The sequence below is a fragment of the Meles meles genome, chromosome 5, assembly GCF_922984935.1.
Source record: "Meles meles chromosome 5, mMelMel3.1 paternal haplotype, whole genome shotgun sequence".
Taxonomy (NCBI): domain Eukaryota; kingdom Metazoa; phylum Chordata; class Mammalia; order Carnivora; family Mustelidae; genus Meles; species Meles meles.
The window spans coordinates 150889131-150910655 of record NC_060070.1 but is presented as its reverse complement, the minus strand read 5'-3'; positions in this window follow the sequence as shown (position 1 = coordinate 150910655).

The following is a 21525-nucleotide window of genomic DNA, read 5'->3' as shown; positions in this document are numbered from 1 at the left end:
TGGGTAAAAAGTAAAACATTTACTTAAAGCACATCCAATGTTTCATTCATCTCAAAGCCTCTCTTATGTCTTGGGCTTAGGTCTGATCGGTGGAGCAGGCAGGAAGGAGCTACTTTCACGTTCTTCCTGGCCGTCCCCTTCCTCCTCTTCCATGGGAACCTCCAGCACCAGAGCAGAAGGGAAGGGAGCTGGAGAACTGATGCTGTCAGCTTTTGGATCACAGTTAAGTTGCCAAACGCAACAGGAATGAGCTCAGGCTTCTCACGCGAGTCCCTGGAAGCATCCACTGCTTCAGAGGCAAAAACAATGGTTCTGCGCATCCAGGGGCAGCTGCTACAACTGATTCCTGGCAGACAACATGTCTGGGTCAGGCACTCTGTAGTTACTGTTCCCCATCTGATGGTTTGGAGAAGGGTTCCCATTTCCGTTTCCCAGGGGCTCAGAATGGGTACAGTTGTGAGTTGATCGGAAGCATCTCTAGCCAAACCCCTTCCCTAAAGAGCTTTTTCTAATATTAAGTCATGCGAATTAATTCACTATTCACACTCAAATAACAATTCACACTCAAATAGTTTATCGGCATCTATCTAACAATGATATGAAATGCTTCTTCTCTTTTGACGTAAATAGTATGAATTATATGAATACATTTCTTCATGTTGAGCAAAGTATACCTTGAGTATTCTTTTAATACCATAAGATTTGATTCACTAATAGTTTGTTTAGGACATGGCTGTCCTATTGGTATATGACATTGGCTCTGAATGTCTCGATATGAAGCTTATGCTCATTTCAAGAAAAGAATGAGAAACTCTTTAGTGCCCAATAATCTGAAAAAAATAGGATGGAAATTGTATTATTGCTTTTATTATCTGAGGGCCTGAAAGCATTGCCTGTAAAACTATGTAGGCTAAAAGCCATTGTGAGGGGACCCTTGGCATAACTCTCAATTTCCTTCACAGTTATAAGCCAGTGAAGGGGTTCTATGTATTTCTTCCATCAGTTTTGACAATTTATGTTATGTTGAAGGATCATTCATTCTATACATAATTGAAAACGTATTTGCAAGATATTGCAATGCTTTATCAAATGATCCTTTTAATAAAATATTCATTTTTTCTGTTTCTGAGGGGTGAGCTTCTTTGGGACTCTGACATGGGGTGTGGGTGCTTTCTTTCGGCTTCTTATCAGACCACTTAGTTATATATTTATTTTAAAGATAGTTGTCTCTTTTTTAAAAAGACTTACTTATTTATTTATTATTTAGAGGGGAGGGGGCAGAGGGAGAGGGAGAGAGAATCTCAAGCAGACTTCCCACTGAGTGTGGAGCCTGACAAGGGACTTGATCTCATGACCCTGAGATCATGACCTGAGCCAAAATCAAGGGTGGGGCGCTTCACCAACTGAGCCACCCAGGTGCCCCAAAGATAGTTGTCCTTTTATTTTAGAATCTATTAGCTTTATCTTTCATCATCTTACTTCCTATTTCCTTGTTTTACATCTCATAAATTTTGTTTTGAATATTTAGTTCATTTATTTTCATCTACCTTTATTTAATCATGGAGAGAACTTAAGTCCCCAAAGACTTTTCCTCTAAGTCTGCCTTTGTAGGAAGATTTACATTTTGCTGTGTTGAGCCCCCAGATTCATTGTTTTCTTAATGTTTTATTTCTTAAGGTAATAACTCATGGAGTAAAACAAGCATCTGTCAACTCCTGCTGTGTATGTCTGAGGAAACTGGCCTCTGAGACACCTGGGCATCTCACCCAAGTTCAGTCTCCTTGGTTTCATTACTATTCTCTGAATTTGTGCTCTAAACTTGTGACAGTTAATGTGTCGGTGTTGCATCCCGTCCTTTCCATTCCAGGATGACATTCTGTTAAGTATTGTAATCGTCACTGTGATTTGGATGTAATTCAATTCCCCTAGGGTGAGGCAGGCCAGGTGCCCATGGAGCAACATTTAAAGAGATAGTCTTTCTCAGGCTTGAGCAAGCACAGAATTGGCCCAGGACAGTGAGCATCCCTTCATTGTCACACCCTGGGCACTTCTTATTTTTTCCCTAGCCTAGTTCTGGCCACTGAATTTTTTTCTATGACCACCCTCCTCCCCCTTTTCTTCTCCTCAAAATAGTTCAGTGGAGATTATTTTGGAAAAGTACTTGGATAATCCCCTGAGTTCCAGAACAGCAGAGAATTTCTTTCTTAATACACCACACTATCATTATGGAGCTCAATACATTAAAATATTAAGTTAGCCAGGAAAAATTTCATTTCACAAAACTTTCTGATCAGTATTGACTTCCTGCGAGTCTCTTCTGGTATCTAACGCAATAAGGAAGTCTGGTCAGCCAAATAATTTTTGTAGGGCAGGTGTACGTAGGTAGGTGTGATAGGATTCACTCTTTTCCCTGAAATGCCATACCGAGATGTCCAAGGTGTGAATCACTTTCAATTTGATGTTGCCTTGAATATCATGAGTAATTTGCTTTTGGGCTACTGGTCTTAGAATTTCCTTCAACTTCATAAAAATTAATGATTCTTCTCTATTTGTTAAGAATCCCTCATCTATTTATCTGTATCCTCCAACCTTGTTATCTATCTTCCAGTTTCTGCTGATGTCATCCTTGGATCTTTTACTTTGTCTTCTCCCTGGATTTCTCCATGCCGGAATCACACCGACACATTTCCCAAGCTCTTCTTCAACTTCTGTGAGTTCCAAATTATTTCTTAAAATTGCCTGAAAATATGCTAACGTCCACACTCTTCCTCTTCCCACTTGTAAAGAAAGAAAGGCATCCACACCGTATTTGTGAGCCCGTGCCTACGGTGTAAATACCTCCTGCTTGTGAGCAAAAGGATAATTCCAAGTATCGGGTTGGGGATGACCTGTTAATGATTAATACATTCACCTAGCTCTTGGGCTTCCTGCCTTTCCTTGCCTGTTGTGTGTGTTTTATTGTAGGTGAAGGTTGACTAGGGTTGGAATGTTCTGAATTCAGAGCAAGGGCAGGTTAGGGAACCAGTTCTTTGAAGTGAAGCTAGGATATTTTTCCAGTTTCAAGATGTATTTGATAAAATTCTCAGATAAAAATGTTATGTGGTTACTTCTAGATTTGGTATGAATTTTATAATAAGGTGGTTCAAACCTGTTAAAATCAAATCATGTCATGAAATGTTTAATTGTAATCATTTCTCCTCTTATTTCATCTTATAAAATGTTTAATGTTTTCTTTTATTTATAAAACAACTCATTTAGGGTGCCTGGGTGGCTAGGTTGGTTGAGCAACTGCTCAACCAAGGTCATGATTCTGGACTTCCAGGATCGAGTCCCGCATCAGGCTCCCAGCTCCTTGGGGTGTCTGCTTCTCCCTCTGACCTTCTCCTCTCTCATGCTCTCTCTCACTCATTCTACCTCAAATAAATAAATAAAATCTTTTAAAAAAAAAACAACTCATTTATATTTTTGATGAAAAGTATTAGATATCCAGTTAAAAATGTTCAAGAGGGTAGCTAAAGTTTTAATTCTTTTATGTGGTACAAAATCAAAAGAGTTTAAAGACTGCTTCTTTCTATAAATGGTCTATTTTTAAGCAGTAACCATTCTGACGCTTACTATTCCTGATTTTCTTTAAAAATTTCCATACCATTATTAACTAGAGTCTCTCTTTCATAGGACCCACCCCCTTTTGCCTCTCAGTGCAATGTCATATTCTGATTTTTATAACTTGCTTCATAGAATATGTATTTGTTTTGAGTCCTTTCACAGTTTTAGGAATTCACTCTTACTCCTTTGGGAAAATCCCGAGAAAAATGTGTCCATTCTCTGAAGTACATGGTATTGATTTCCTCTTTTTCATATAGAGAACTAAAAAGAATGTTTGTGCTACTGAGGATTTGGGGGTTGTAGTTATAGAAACCAACTGGATTGTTTATGCCAACTTGGATTTAGTCAAGAAACTAAAATGGGGCTGCTCCACAGATCAAAGTGAAGGCCGAAGAAAGGTAGCTACAGCAGCTTGCTCCATTGCTGAAATTGATGGTGTTGACTTCTATATTCTCCATTCTCCAGCCCCTCTCAATACTTATGGTCTCAGGAGAGAATTTAATTGGTGGAATTTAAATCATGTGCTCGCTCTTTGACTTTAACAGAGCCTAAAGATCTGATGGGCTAAGTCTCAACTGAGCCCCTCCAGAGGGAGGTCAGAACATCATGATTCACCATCACAATATGTTCTTACACAATGGGGAAAAGATAATTCCCCAATATAAAGTTGCGATACTAGAAAGAAGGGATAAGAAATCTCGGAATAGGTTCATATGAAATCTATTTTGTTTCCTTTTTAATTACTATGGAAGAGAACCAGTTCTAGTAAGACAGCTGTTTACCAAAATGAAGTGACGATGATTTCTTCTTCAGAACTGCCCTTTGCTGCTCTGGGTGCCACCACAATTCTTAGGACTGAGATCTGCCCCAAGTGATGTCAGTTTGCGTAATAATTAATTCATGTTAATGAGTATGCTAAGGTTGCTGAGTGCATGGACATCCCCAACCAGAATGTAATGGCTTCCAGTTTGTGTTGAAATCACTTTCCAAGTGGTCACGTCTAGTTACTTTTCTGAAAGCAAGGGAATAACCTCTCCCTGTTGATACGGGACTCTTCAGTTCCAGAAAGTGCCCCCTAGTTTTAAGGGTGAGTCATCCCCAGTGGTCAAAGGATCCAACTTCAATTCTAGTTCCGGTTCCTGAGAGCCCAGTGGAGAAACTGGGTGCCACAGACACAGATGTTTCAGTGAAGCAGAGAGGCTGAGCATCATTGAAATTGGTGCCCAGTATCCTTACTTACAACCCTGTTACCCTGTTATCTCCCAGGAGCCTGAAAAAGCCAATTTGGCATTTGGAGCTATAAATTTTATTGGGGTTCTTAGAAGCCCAATGGCTTCTATGGGATTCTCAGAAGAATCCTGAGGAATGACTGCTTAGTCATTTCATTGTGTGGGACATGTAGATGCTGCCATTCCGAGGCTGGACATAAATGGGTCTTTGGCTTCACTCACAGATATAGGGAAGAACCAAAATGTGTCAAACAGGTTCAGATTAGTGACCTAGAAAGCTATCTGTAAGAGACTATGAAATTGAGAAACTCTTTCTTTCATGCAGATATCATCACTATTCATCTGTTTCTTTAAAGTTAATTATCATCAATATTTTTGAGTTCAATAGTAATTTGAGTTCCTTCTCAAGATTAGCCTTCGTCTTCAAGTTGCTGCACTCTGTGTCCTTTCAGAAAAAGATCAGTTGTCTTGTAGCCTGGCGTCTGGGTGGGCTTATCTTTTTTGTTCTTCACTTATGAGCGCTTTGAGCCATTTCTATGTGTCTCTGGGTGATGGGCTGGAGGCACAATGACAAGTGATGTCAATGTTGTCCTTGCCATGGAAGTCCACATCCTAATGGGGACTAATATTCTCATTCCAAAAATATACATCCCCTGCCTGCTCCAAGCCTACTCAGGCTAGGGTAGTGAGCAAACAGATACAGTCCCTGTCCAAAGAAAGGGAGCAAGGCAGTCGGTAAGTAAACCACATTTTGGCACGGGTAAATAAACTTTGAGGAGAAAAATAAAGCAGGGAAGGAGGACTTACTGAAGGGGAGATATTTAGGTAAAGTCCTAAAGAAGCAAAGAGAAGCAGGGGAATGGGTTTGGAGGAAGAGTACTTAGGCAGACGTTAAAGGTAAACTCTATCATCAATCCCAAATTGGTTAGGGTGAGCACTGGGAACGCAATATAAAAGGACAGGAGAGTCTGGAGGGAACAACACGTGGCCATGAAAGACCTCATCAAGAAAGCGACATTGATGGGCATTAAGGAGGGCATGGATTGCATGGAGCACTGGGTATTACATGTAAACAGTGAATCACGGAACACTACATCAAACACTAATGATGTACTATATGCTGACTAACATAACATTAAAAAAAAAAAAGTGACACTGACTTGAGCTGAACTCTGAAAGTTAACAAGCATTACTCCATAAAGAAAAACAGTATGTTCCAGTCAAAAGAACCAGCATGTATGAGAAGATGAATAATAAAATAATATAATAATATAGCCAACATTTATGGTGTGCTCATTCTAAGCCAGTTAATTCTCACAACAACCCACCCAGTCCCACCCAGTTCCAAGGGAACATTATTACCTTCATTATACAATGAGGCAACAGAGATAGGCATCATGTGGTAAGATGGAGAATACAAGGAGTTTGCTTGGATCTTACTGATCAGGAAATCTTGGAACATGTGAAATGGTGCCTTTCAGAAATTGAAGATAGCCATGATTTTGAGAAACACATAAGTAGACATCATTATGGAAGTTACTACTTTTCATGTAGGGTGCTGAGAGCCTTCTTAGTGCGTGCCTCCTGTTTTACGGGAACTTACAGAAGAGTAGCAAAGCGCTAGGAGAAACTTTGATCTAAGGCTTTAGTAAAAATGGTCCCACTTACAAGACAGAAGGTCGTTATTTGGCATTTGACTTCAAACAAAGGCTAATCAGACTGATTAATTAAAGGTTTTCAAAACACAATGGGGCACCAAGTAACCTGAGTGGGCACGCTTTCTAGGTGTGCATGAGAAGAGGGTCTGGGAGGCAGTCTGAGACTAACCCCCACTTACCCAGCATATTGTTCCATTTCCTTCCTAAAATCAGTAAGTCCCCAGTGGATCAGTTTATCGAGAGCCCTAACTAAACCAGCAGCCACATTTGGAAGGAACTGCTCTCAGAGGGCAGTTGCCTGACTATACTGTGAGGTGAACAGACTCTATGCCGGGATCCACCATGACCAACTCTCCAGAGTTCCTGGAGCATGAAAGGGATCTCGGCATCCTCGTAGGGTGAGTGGGTTCTCTTGTCTGCTTTACTATTAAAAACTCTCAGGGCACCTGGGTGGCTCAGTGGGTTAAAGCCTCTGCTTTCGGCTCAGGTCATGATCCCAGGGTCCTGGGATCCAGCCCCACATCAGGCTCTCTGCTCAGCGGGGAGCCTGCTTCCTCCTCTCTCTCTACCTGCCTCTCTGCCTACTTGTGATCTCTGTCTGTCAAATAAATCAATAAAATCTTAAAAAAAAAAAAAAAACACCTCTCTTCTCTAGGTCTGGGCTTTTCTCCAGCAATATCTGATTTGTTTTCCATTATATAATTTGGCACTGAACATGTCCCTCCTGCTGGCTCAGCAATTCCAGGGTCATCGCCCCATCACCCTGTGGAAGGGTTTCATAGCTTCTGCCGCTGTCCTCTTCATACTCTGATTTCAGTATTGCCATCTACACCCTGAGATGCTGCAGCTCTCTTTCCCTCTCCGCATGTCTGATTGGCTTCCAACTAGTCTCCTTTCCCTAGACTTCTATCTTCCTTGCTTCCCATCATCTCATGTGTCCAGAAGCACCTGCAAACCTTAGTTCTTTGTAGGCATCAAACCCCAGGACTCTCCAGAGTCAAATATTCTCCCTGAATCCCAAGCCAGCCAGTCTTTCATATTTATTTCCCATTGCATGTGCTTTCCCATGTGGAAAACTCTTAGCAAGCACCCCCTCCCCTAGGATGCCAGGAAAATCAGTCATCCTAGATAGTCTTGTCACATCTTATTTTAAAGCTCTGCCCCTTCAGTTGTTCTGCCTGAAGGTAAGCTCCTAGAGGGTGGTAGCCATGTTTTTCTTCTCGGTTCTTAACAAATAGCCTGACACCAAATGGATGTGGGACAACAATATTTTGAATAGTGACCAACTATGAATATTTCAAGATTCCCTGGTGCTCTCAAAGTTTTGTAATAAAAGAGAAAGGAAACATCTTAAAGTACTTGCCTTAAATTTCTTCTGTCCTGTGATTTCCAACCAAAAAAACCACAACAAACAAACAAACAAAATCGAGTGGGGTAAAAAAAGCCAACAAGGAAAATACATATAGTTGACAATTTTGGGTGTGTTAGGATGATGAATATTGGGCAATTTTTTTCTATTTCCCAAATTTATTTCAAGTAACAATAAAAAGAAAAAATATATGTATATTAATTTACTGAAAAAGAGATGGCATACAGTCCTTTCTGTTAAAAAGGAAAAAATACTTTGAATTGTCTCTGAAAGTTACAAGGAGTCATTACTCTGGCTTTTTCAAGAAGGAATTAAAGGACTGGAGAACATGACTAAGCAGCATTTGTTTGTTTTTATTTCGTTTGCTTGCTTTTTGTTATCTGTTTTTGTAGGTCTGAATTTCAAACCATGTGAAAGTGTTACATGTTCAAAATAATCCATTATATTTACAATGGCGCTTTTGTTTCAAAATATGTGATACTCAGTACTGAAGAATTCTGAATTTTAGAGCTGACAAGTCCTTAGAGGACAGTTAGGAATAATTATCTCATTTAAAATAATTTTTGTTGAAGTATAATTTATATCCGGAAAATTACATGTATCTGCAAGCTGCGTAGAGGTGGCAATTACAGGATATTGCTCATATACAATTGAGATCTACCCAAAAAGACAAGAATTGCATAATCTCACTTATATGTGGAATCTTAAAAAACCAAATTCATAGAAAGAGTAGAGTGGTGGTTGCCAGAGGCTGGGGGTGTGGGAGAAAGACGACATCAGTCAAAGAGTTAAAAAGTCTCTGTTATGAGATGAATAAGCTCTGGAGATCTAACACAGAGCATGGTGACTATAGTTATCAATACCTGGGACGCCTGGATGGCTCAGTCAGTGAAGCATCTGCCTTTGGCTCAGGTCATGATCCCAGCGTCCTGGGATCAAATCCCTCGTCGCGCTCCTTGCTCAGCCGGGAGCCTACTTCTCCCTCTGTCTGCTGCTCCCCCTGCTTGTGCTCTTTCTCTCTGACAAATGAATAAATAAAATCTTTTAAAAAAACAAAACAAAACAATACTGTTATATATACTTGAGGTCTCCAAAAGAGTAGATCTTAAATATTCTTACTACACGAACACACAAAATGGTAATTATATGAGGTGATGAATGTTAACTACTCTTATTGTGGTAATATTTTCACAATATATATGTATGCCAAATCATCATGCTGTTGTACTTAAACTTACAAAATGTTGCATGTCAATTATATATCAAAGCTGGAAAAAACTATGGATAATGTGACAGGTCTACTAACAACCGAGGAGAGTTCTAAAACTCTATCATTTTTAAGTTGCCTATGGATTTCAGAAATAATAAAAACTGATACAATGTATGACTACGAATCAATTAAATATTTTTCCAAGGCAGCCTCTTAAGTACACCCAGAATTTCATAAAAACTGCAGTATAGGAGAGAAACATGCTTGTTTAGATGTGTTCCAAGAAGACAAATAAACAAAAGACCAATTTGGAAACGTGTGATTTGGGCTATCTCTATTGCAGTCGTGTCAAACTGAAGTTCTTGAAGCTGAATTTCTCAGAGAACAGGTGTGAGCCATTGATGAGAAACATGTATTATTTTTATTTCCCATTCTTTAATCACAAAATAAATTGAGGTAGGTGGTAGAATAAAGAGACAGAATGTAGCAATGGGCATATAGACACATGAATTGGGTAAGAAACAAAATGAAAGCAAAGTTTAAAGTTTAAAAATAGAGTGAGAAACCAGTATATCCATGCATTACACCAAAGTGTGCAATGCAAGCAAAGAGGTTACATGACTGAGCAATCGTTGATAACATAACCTTTTTGAAGGACTAAATAAAAACTGGCACCATTTACTGTGAAGAACACGTTATACGTGCCTGAAATGTGGGAAAGTATTAACAAGTGAAGCATAAAAACTATGTGCAGAAGACGTTTTAAAACTGTCCTGACAGTATCACACAGAAAGAAATAGCATTTTATCTCCGTCAAAAGAGACTCATAAACACAAACGTAACTGAAACAAAAATATTTATTTTTTAAGGATTTATTTATTTATGTTTGAGAGAGGGGTGTGGAGGGAGAGGAAGAGAATCTTAAGCAGACTCCACGCTGAGCCCCACGTGGGGCTCTATCTCACCACCCTGAGATCATGACCTGAGCCGAAATCAAGAGTCAGATGCTTAACGGACTGCCCCACCCAGGTGCCCAGAAACAAAAATAGTTATTGAACAGTCACCTTTATTATATGAGATATACTCTGAGATTTTCAGTTCTATTGAATAAAGCCTTGGTGTATCCTATTATATTTCATTTTTCCAGAAGATTCTTCATAGCCATGCAAATTGATGTCACTGGTGTGTCAAGATTCCTTCCTCACTCTACTCTGGAGCTGTGGTAACAGCTGGCCAGGACATTCCAGGTGACCACAGATGCATATCAGGCAGGCTCAGCTCACGGGAGAGCTCTACCTAATGCCCCTGCCCTGGTATCAGGTCCAAGAGTTGGGGATGCTGGGCCAGTAAGAGTCCTTCATGAGATTCTGTGATCTGGAGCCTGGACAGAACGCTTTTTCTTGTCTTATGGTGAAGATTCAAGGGTAAGGGTCCAGACTGCCAGGCAAAAGGGTTTTCCTGCTTGGAGACTAAGAGAAGGAAAGTGATGTGTAAGAAAACAGCAGAAATGAGAGCCTAGGAATGTGGGGGAAGAAGAGAGAGGGGGAGCAAGAGTAAAGAGGGAAGTGAGGGAAAGGGCGGGAGAGAGGCAGAGAAATGGGAGAGGAAACGGGAGCCAATGCGGTACAAATCCTGACTTCCGGGCATGTGGTCTGTGGAGCTGTGTTCATTCACTCGTTGTCCGTTCTGTCCTGTCGGTTCTTCCACTATGGTTGCTTTCTGTCCTGAAGCTGGTCCAACACGGCTTTTTGCACCGTGTGTCCACATACACCTGATAAAGGAGCCCCGGCCTTTCACTTGACACCATGAAAACCACTCCCAGCGCAAGAGCCAGTGAAGTGACCTTGGCCTGCCATCCTGACCCTCCTCCTCCTTATGATGAGATTAACTTTGTTCTTTTTTTTTTTTTTAGATTTTTATTTATTTATTTGACAGAGAGAGAGAAATCACAAGTAGGCAGAGAAGCAGGCAGAGAGAGAGAGACAGAAACAGGCTCCCCACCGAGCAGAGAGCCCGATGCGGGGCTCGATCCCAGGACCCTGAGATCATGACCCGAGCCGAAGGCAGCGGCTGAATCCACTGAGCCACCCAGGCGCCCCAGAGATTAACTTTGTTCTTAATCTCACTCTGTCATGGGAAGATACATGGAGAATGAGGGAGAGGTAGAGAGGAAGCTTAAAATCCAGTCAGACGATGGATTTTTGCTCTTTGTCGAAATAACATAAAAAAATTAAAAGACAAGTTTATGGTTAAAGACCAAAAGGGCTAGTCTTGTTTTTTTTGGTTTTGTTTTGTTTTTTTAGAGGTAGTCTTATTAAAGAGCTTGGAGACACATCAGAGCATTCCTAATTTCATTTTTATGGGCACAGCTCTCCACTATTTGCCTCTGTGGCTAGGAATCCAGCTGAGGGCATGAAATGGGAGATTTTCTCCTCAAGGTTTCCTTATTTTCCTACTGTTTTTCTGAAGTTAATCGTGACTATGACTTCCAAGGCCCTCCTTATTTCCCTACATTCTTACCAATAGTGTGTCATCAGACTTTTAGATTTCTAAAATCTGAATGGTGAATATAGTCTTGCTGTTTTCTCTTACTTTACATTAATTTAAACATCCTTCTGTGAGTCATCAAAAATCGCAGGCTTTGTCTAAAAAGGTCTTTATCTCACCCCCTTAAATTATAGTTTAGCTGTATATAGAATTCTAAATTGAGAAGAGTTTTGCCTCTTTGCAAAACAAAGTGTTTTTGCCTTTTTCAAAAACAATTTCATGATATTATCCCACTGGTCTGTCTCCTCTTGTTGCTGATGGTCAAAACCATCAATGTATTTTATGATATTAATTAAAGAAGAAAAGAATCACATGTCATTTGGTAGTTGCTAAGTGGGTAGTTGCTAATACTTTATATTTAATTTTAATTAAAGTCTGTTAGTAACATATGTCAAATTCAGTCTGTGCATCTGTGTATTATACTTGAGAAACTCAAATCCACTATTACTACTGTTTTTAATCATTATATCCAACTATTAGTCAATGCATTTTTAAAATTATTTATTATCATGTTCGATTAGCTAGCATATAGTACATCATTAGTTTGTTTTTTTTTTTTGGATTTTTTTAAAAATTTATTTGACAGAGAGAGACACAGCAAGAGAGGGAACACAAGCAGGGGGAGTGGGAGAGGGAGAAGCAGGCTTCCCGCTGAGCAGAGAGCCCGATATGGGGCTCGATCCCAGGACCCTGGGATCATGACCTGAGCCGAAGGCAGAGGCTTTACACTTGAGCTACCCAGGCACCCCACATCATTAGTTTTTGATGTAATGTTCAATGATTCATTGCGTATAACACCCAGTGTCCATCACCACACATGCCCTCCTTAATGTCCATCACCCGGTTACCCCATCCTCCCACTCCCCTCCCTTCTGTTGCCCTGAGTTGTTTCCCGGAGTCCAGAGTCTCTCATGGTCTGTCTCCCTCTCTGATTTCTTCGCATTCAGTTTCCCTCCCTTCCCCTGTGGTCCTCCATACTATTCCTTATGTTCCACATATGAGTGAAACCATATGATACTTGTCTTTCCCTGCTTGACTTATTTCACTCAGCATAATCCCCTCCAGTTCCATCCATGTTGATGCAAATAGTGGATATTCAGCCCTTCTGATGGCTGCGTAATGTTCCATTGTATACATGGACCACATCTTCTTTATCCATTCATCTATTGAAGGGCATCTCAGCTCTTTCCACAGTTTGACTATCACGGACACTGCTGCTATGAACACTGGGGTGCATGTGCCCCTTCTTTTCACTATGTCTGTATCTTTGAAGTAAATACAAGTAGTGCAATTTCTGGGTCATAGAGTAGCTCTATTTTTAACATCTTGAGGAACCTCCATACTATTTTCCAGAGTGACTGCACCAGCCTGTATTCCCACCAACAATGTAGGAGGGCTCCCCTTTTTCCACATCCTCACCAGCACTTCTTTCCTGTCTTGTTAAATTTTGCTATTCTAATTGTCGTGAGGTGGTATCTCATTGTGGTTTTGATTTGCATTTCCCTGATGGTTAGTGATGTGGAACATTTTTTCAAGTGTCTGTTAGCCATTTGTATGTCTTCTAGACAATGTATTTTGAAAAGAAACTTAACCACTGAAAACAATAAGGCAAAATAATCCCATAGTTGGTCTAGAAGAGTGATTCTGCCGTTGGCACCCTGGTGACTCAGCACATCCCCTCATGGGCCACAAAGGTGGGGCTCAGCTGGGGCTCAGCTGCATTCTGACTCATCTTGGCAGAGTGCCCTGTGGTCCTCCCTGGAACATGCCAAGAAGCATTCATAAGGAACTGTCTCAGGCCATTTCTCATTAGCTACTCCCCCCCAAACTGTCTACCTATAGAAGTTACCTATACTGTGGGAGGCTTCTGTGAGGCGTAGGACTTTCTATCTCTACGTTTTGGGTACAGATGCAGGCTATAAACTTGCTCAGTCACAGCTTAGTTGGCTCTTCAATGACAGACCAACCCACCACACTTGTGTCATTTGCCATCTGGTCCTTCCAGGTCACTGTCAGCCTGTGAAACTAGGAAAACAGGTAGATGACCCCATGTTGATCTCATCTCTGGTAACTGTATCAGCAATGAACTGTTCAAATCCATTGGGGCTTATTGTCTTCCTCCAGACCAAATGTGTGAAAATGTGGGGAGCCTGGCAGGGTCACTGGGCTGCTGCTTAGAGACCACCTGACTGCTTGACAGCTTGCTGCCGGGAAAACCCTCGAGGAAAACCCAACAGACTGAAATGATAGAATTCAGCAAAGCAGTCAAATACAACATGACAATACAAATATCTATAGCATCCCTACCCAGAAAAGTGGTGAGAAAAGTTGATGGAAAAATCCCTTCTTATATTTGCACCTAGATAAGTTAATTTTACACCAGGTAAGATAACAGACATTTTAAAGTAGAAATGGTAGATATAAATGATAGGCTGGCTCAGTCCATAGAGCATCTGACTCTTGACCTCAGGGGTTATGAGATTGAGCTCCATACTAGGTGTCAAGATTATGTTAAAAATAAATTAATAAATCAGTAAAAGTCTTTTTTAAAAAAAAACAGAAAGGATAAAAGTTTTACTAAGTATGTCAACTTTACAAGATCCTGGACAGTCCACAAAGAGGTAACATCAAAGATATTTGTGTTAGAAATACAAACACAGGGGCGCCTGGGTGGCTCAGTCAGTTAAGCATTTGCTTTTGGCTCAGGTCATGGTCCCTGGGTTCTGGGATCGAGTCCCACATCAGGCTCCCTGCCCACGGGGAGCCTGCTTCTCCCTCTCCTCGCAGTTCAATGCTCTTGCTCAGCAATCTCTCAGATAAATAAATAAAATCTTAAAAAAGAAGAAATACAAATTGATAACTATGAACTGAAAATGCTGATGGCTCTAAAAAGAAATGTTGTCTTAAGTCTTCAAGTCCTCTTAACAGCAGCTCATTTGCACAGAGCTGAGGTACTTGGTAATAGCCTTGATGTCCTCAGATATAGCCTGCTTAGGCAATTCCACAGGCAGGAGCAGGCACACAAACAACTGGTCCAATACCTGTTGTAATGAGCCAGGTGGGATGCCTCCCCTATTGTGTGCTTGAAGATATATCTGACAAAATAGTTCTCAACACACACGGCATTGGATGAAATGCCCATGTTGGGGTACACCTGTTTCAAGATTTTATGAAACTAGATGGACAATTATTTCACTTTAGAGCTTCTCTCCTGCAGATCTTCTGAGTTTTGGTGAAAGTTTTCTTAGAGTCCTTTTTAGAGATAACAAAGTCTCTCTTGCAGTCATTTATAGAGATACTAATATCCTTAAATAAAGACGCAGGCATCATGAATCCAGCCTCCCACTACTCTGAGTAAAGAGAATGATGGTATTTGATACCAAGTGGGATCTACTTATAGTTGCTATATTCAAATGAGGTACTGGTGCCACCCAATCTCTGGATGAAAAGCAAAGAATGATTACATGTAAATGAGTTGCTTGAAATTCACTGTGATTGGATAGTAATAATATTTGGCATGAACCACTCAGGAAGCAAAGGGCAACCTGAAAGTTTTAGTAGGTCACTGAGTGTGGCCTCTACCAAGAATGCTTTGAAGAACGTTTGAGAGAGACTGACCTCCTTAATGGAAGTCCGTGAGGAATGTTGCTGTTCTCGTGGCTTCATTTGGATCATAGATCCATCCACCCACCCGCAGTCAACTGTTGGCAGAAACTGGATTATCCTTAGATTGAGCAAGAACTCTTTGATCTGGGAGAGGAGAATGATCCTGGAAAACAAGAGACCTGGGCCAAGGCCCCAATGTCTCCAGGACTGACTGAAAACCCTAGTAAATTGGAAATGTTTGAAATATGTATAGTTTTTTTTATACTATTGGGATATTAGGAAACAGCTTAAACCGAGATACCATAAAAGATTGAGAATATTATGATGGTATTTAAACATTGAAGAAAAGGTGTAAACATGGTACAAAATAATATTTACAGCCTCTAATCAAAAAGTAAAGGATAGAGGGCACCTGGGTGGCTCAGTGGGTTAAGCCTCTGACTTCAGTGCAGGTCATAATCTTGGGGTCTTGGAATCGAGTGCTGCATCAGGCTCCCTGCTCAGTGGGGAACCTGCTTCTTCCCCAGTTCTGGTGCTTCCCCTGCCTGTGCGCGCACGCGCGCTCTCTCTCTCTCTCTCCCTCTCTCTCTGTGCCAAATAAATAAATAAAATCTTAAAAAAAAAAAAAGTAAAGGGTAGAGCCCATCATTTCGTAAGTGGAGCACATGCACATAATACTTACTATACAACCTTGGAAAATAAAAAACTGCACTGCAAACAACCTATTTCCTCATAAGGAAAGATATTAAAACTGAGAAAAGAAATTGTGTTCATTTGCTAGTTGACTGGGCAAATGAAAGCCAATGAATTATTAGTGAAAAAGACATTAAATAGAACTTTAACTTTTAAAAAATGAGGATGGCTCTAAAAAATATCTTTGGTTTATGATATTCAATTTCTGATCAAAGGAACTCATTTGCAGCTGGTGTACTTATTGATGGTACTGGGGCCCTCAGATATTGCCTGCTTGGCCAGCTCTCCAGGCTGTAGGAAGCACATGGCCTTTGGAATGGCCTGGAGGTAATGGCAGTCACCTGTGGTAATATGCCAGGTGGGAGGTGCACCAGTGATCCACTCAAAGACCCACAGCAAAAGGAATCGATGATGCACATGGCCTTGGACAAGATGCTACTGAAGCTGCTTCATCATCCTGATCTGGGGTTGAGGAGTGAAAATCTGGAGTCCAGGGGAGAAATGGATATATCTTGCCTTTAATCCTTAGAGTAACAAAAATCAGTTACAGGCACACCTTGGAGATACTGCAGTTTCAGTTCCAGACCACCATAATAAAATGAATATCGCAATCAAGGGAGTCAAGTAATTTTTGTTTTCCCAGCACATAGAATTTGTTAAAAATACAATGTACATACCTTAATTTAAAAAAATACTCTACTGGTAAATAACGCTAGCCATCATCTGAGCTTTCAATGAGCAGTAATCACTGATCACAGACCACCATGACAAATACATAGAATGAAAGACTTTGAAATACTGCAAAAATATCAAAAATGTGACAAAGACACCAAGGGAACAAATGCGGCTAGAAAAATGGCAGCAATAGACTCGCTCCACGTAAGGTCACCACAAAACTTCCAGCTGTAAAAGACACAATATTTGTGAAATGCAGTATGTATGTGGTTAAGCAATTGTTTTTGTTTCTTTTATTTATTTATTTATTTATTTATTTATTTGAAAGTGAACACAGACAGGGAGGGGCAGAGGAAGAGAGAGAATCTTAAACAGGCTCTATGCCTGGTGCAAAGCCTAATGTAGGGCTCTATCTCACAACCCTGAGATCATGACCCGAGCTGAAATCATGAGTCCGATGCTTAACTGACAGAACCACGCAGGTGCCCTTAGGTTAAGCAATAATTTTTTAGTTTGGCCTTTTTTGTTGTTGTTCTAAACCACTATTTTATTATTTTTATACGAACAAATTGAATTTTAATGAATTCACAGATGTTTTTGAATTACATTTGACATATAACATTATATTGGTTTCAGGTATAAAACATATTGGTTCAATATTTTATACATTGTGAAGTAATTGTCACGATAACTCTAGTTACCCCCTGTCCTCATAGAAAGTTACAAAAAAAATATTTTTTTCTTGTGAGAACTTTGAAGATCTACTTCAGGCTGTCCTTTTTTGAAATGCCATACAAAAGCATTAAATCTGGGAGACTTAATAAAGCAGAGGCATTATAATATAAATTAAGACTTGTAAAACGTGTATATAAGAAAGAAAATTTCAACCCTTTCGACCTACAGTAAGTAATATACATTTTTACAGTGATGAAATACTAATATACAGGTTCATTCTACAGATATATGTACGTGTTTCAAAATCAAAATTTCACAAAAAAATCTTTACTCTTACTAAGTATGATGCCCTCTCATTCCAATCTATTTTATCCTATTTTGTTATTAAAAACAAAACAAAACAGCCATACATGCTGTTCACGAGGCACTAAATTGATTTTACCCGAGAGTAGTGACATTGAAGAATCTTGGGATGATGGAAACAGCCAATCAGACCACTTGATGCTTTGGATCAAATGGTAGCACCATCTCCCGTCCGGAGCAAATCCCACTCTTTCTTGGGATTTCAGACCTGGAGCCTGACCACAGTTGCTTTTTCATTCTTTTATAGATATGAAGAGTGAGACTCCAGAATGGCCTGCAGACATGTCTATTGCCTCTTGGAGAAGATTTAGAAAAGGAAGGGAAACGTAAGAAAACAGCAAAAATGAGTGTGTCCCGTTTTGTTGTGTTGTGGTTGGCGGGGAGAGATTTAGATACAGTCTGCTGTGTCCGGACCTGGGCTTGTTCCTGCTACAACCTCCTTACTGTCTGTGGCATAACTCAATCTTCACCTTGTCATCTTCTTTTCTTCCAAAACCATTTCAGTTGGATTCCTGTCACTTAGAAGCACAAGTGTCTGACAACAAGAGGTCACAACTAACTGAATACAATCAAAATCTAGCCTTGCAGTGCAATGGCCAGTAAATGAGTTTGGCCCCTAATCCTCTTTTGTAGCAACAACGGAGGTCTATGATCTCACTCGTCCTGGTTCAGCACTGAGAAAAGAAGTGAGAATCTGAGCGGGAGAGGGGAAGATCAAAAAGGGATTGACCCACATGGAAAGCTTTAATATAGATTTTGGAAACTGAAAGAAGCCAAGTCAAGCCTGAGGCAAACTCCTTATCTCCATAAGGATTAGCAGAGTGCAAAGGAACAAAAGAAAAAAGAAGATAGAGGGAAGCTACCCTTTGCATTTTTCTCTAAGATTTGAAATCTAGCTATACTTTAAATGACTGACAAGGTCACTGAGGACTAATAAATGAAAATGTTTCAGATAAGATTTGAAATGCCAATGTTTCACAGACCAGGCCCAGGGGCACATCCAATATCTACCCTCCTCTCCCAAGACAAGCTATAGGAATCCGGAAGCCCTTTAACTCACATATAAGTAGTAATTCACACTTGGGTTGTGGAAATATATTCTTCTATTTGGTAACTCAACACCATCAACAAAAATCATTAAGCAAGTACAATTCAACAACCTTAAAGATAGAGCAGCAAGATTAATAGAAAAACTAGTGTCCTCCTCAAATAGATGAGTATTAGTATAAATATTTAAATTAGATAAATGCGTAACAGAAATATTTGGTGAATAGCATTCTTTTTTAAAAATTTTTTTAAAAGATTTTATTTATTTGGCAAAGATCAAAAGTAGGCAGAGAGGCAGGCAGAGAGAGAGGAGGAAGCAGGCTCCCTGCTGATCAGAGAGCCTGATGCTGGGCTCGATCCCAGGGTCCTGGGATCATGACTCGAGCCGAAGGCAGAGGCTTTAACCCACTGATCCACCCAGGTGCCCCTAGCATTCTTTTTTTTCTTAAATTTTTAAAATTCTAGTATAGTTAACATACAGTTATATTAGTTTCACTGTATGATATTCAACAATATTCAACAATTCCATACATTACTCACTCAGTGCTCGTCAAGAGAAATGTACTCTTTAATCCCCAGCACTTATTTCACCCATCCCCCCAGAATGTTATAAATATTCTTACAAGAATCAGAAGCATGAAAAACAAAGCTTTCTTAGAAATGACAAATATTCCCAGATTCCCTGCGTGATTAGATTCCCAATTCTATATCTTACCAGCAAGTTATTTAACCTCTCTGTAAAATGGGCATAGTAACAGTACCTTCCAGAGAGGTTTGCTGTGAGTGAGCAGTAACAATGTTATTGTATATAAAATGTTCAGAACAGTGCCCAGTACATTTTTAGTGTTAAATAAGTGACCCCATCCGAAGGAATCACTAAAAAGGGGATTAGGGGTAGAGTAGAATAAGAACTGGAAAGGAAGAGACAACCATTATCTTTATTTGAAAATACATCCAGCTAGCAAGTTGTTGTTGTTTTTAAGATTTATTTATTTATTTGTGAGAGAGAGAGAGAGAGCGAGCAAGCACACAGGCATGTACAGTGGCAGGCAGACGGAGAAGCAGGCTCCCTGCCGAGCAAGGAGCCTGATGTGGGACTCGATCCCAGCATGCTAGGGTCATGACCTGAGCGGAAGGCAGCTGCTTAACCAACTGAGCCACCCAGGAGTCCCCAGCTAGCAAGTTCTCTGGAAAATCATGTTGGAATACTGATTGGAATTGTGTTAAACCTATGAGTTCTCTAGGGAGACCTGAGAGTTTTACATTTCTGAATGTTGCTGTCCATGAAAATGTTATGTCTCTACACTTAGCATTTAGTTCTAGTTTAATACTTTGCAGTAAAGTTTTGCAATTTTCTACATAAAGATGTGCCATATTTTTGTTAGATATATTCCTAGGTCTTATTTCCTTTTGTCGCTACTACGTAATTTTATTGTGGTTCTGAATTACAGTAATTTTTATAAGATCGTTTTTTGTTTCAGGCTGGTACCTAAAAATGCAATCTAACTTTAAAAGTCACTTTTATATCTGTCAAACTTGCTGAAGGCTTATGAATTATAATAACTTACGAATAGAATTTTAGTTTTCCCATGTAGACAATCATATCACCTATCAATAATTATAGGTTTACTTCTTTTCCAATCATTTCACGTTTCTTTCTTGTGTTATTGTATTGGTTGCAACTTCCAACACACTGGAGAAGAAATGTGGTAACCAGCAGCCCTTTTATGTACCTAATTTTTTTTTTTAATGTGGAAATGAAATTACAATTTATTTATTTTTAATGTGGAAATGAGGTTTGTTCCAAGTCCCTGGATAAAAACTCAATGTGATATATTTTTATTACTCATGCTGGTCAGAAAATGTGATACTGTCTTACTTACTTGATAGCTATGATATAATACAAATAGCCACTTTCCTTTGTTTACTATCCTATCTGGAAGTACATGTCATTCCATTAGCATTCCTAATTTTCTTCCATATCTACTCTTAAAAATTGTATTTGTCACCATTGTATTGTTTTTCCTATGGATGCTCTCCTAAATAGGATACGATTTTGCACTTTTAGCCCTGAACTCCTGGTACTGGGGTTGCTAAAACAGGAGCCATTGAAGCTGGAAAGCAGACTGGCAGAAAGCCACGTCTAAGGAAAAGGCAAGGAGTATTTGCGGTCTAGCAAACCCAGCATGTAACTGGCTGCATTGTGTAGCTGACAGAGACACACCTTGCTGCTTTGCCGACAGAGGCCAAACTCAGAGATGAGGTCCCATTGGGAGCTTCGTGACCCCATTCACGATGGGGACAGTGAGGCAAGACAGGAGTTTGACTGGCAGAAAAAAGGATATGCCAGAACCAAGATGAAGATGTAAGGTTCTAAGCAGACGTAACAATACAGCATTCATGGTTTCAAGTATGCTTGAGGGGCACTTGGGTGGTTCAGTCAGTGAAGTGGCTGCCTTCGGCTCAGGTCATGATCTCAGGGTCCTGGGATCGAGTCCCACATTGGGCTCCCCCACTCAGCGGGGAATCTGCTTCTTTCCCTCCCTCTCCCCACCGCTTTGCTCATGTGTGCTTTCTCTCTCTCTCAAATAACTAAATAAAACCTTTTTTCTTTTCTTTTCTTTTTTTTTTTTTTTGTTTTAATTGTGTTTGCAAAAGCAGCCACGTTCCAGAGAATAACCACGACTATTTAGGAAAGTCTTTTGTTTCGGGATTTAAACTCATCTGATGTGTTTGCTTGACAGCTGCTTTTGCATTTCCTGAGTCACTGAGCGTGCACGGGAGGTGTATGTCCTTTGCTAAGGCCCCTCCCGGCCTCCTAGACTGGAAACAACAGGCTTCCATATG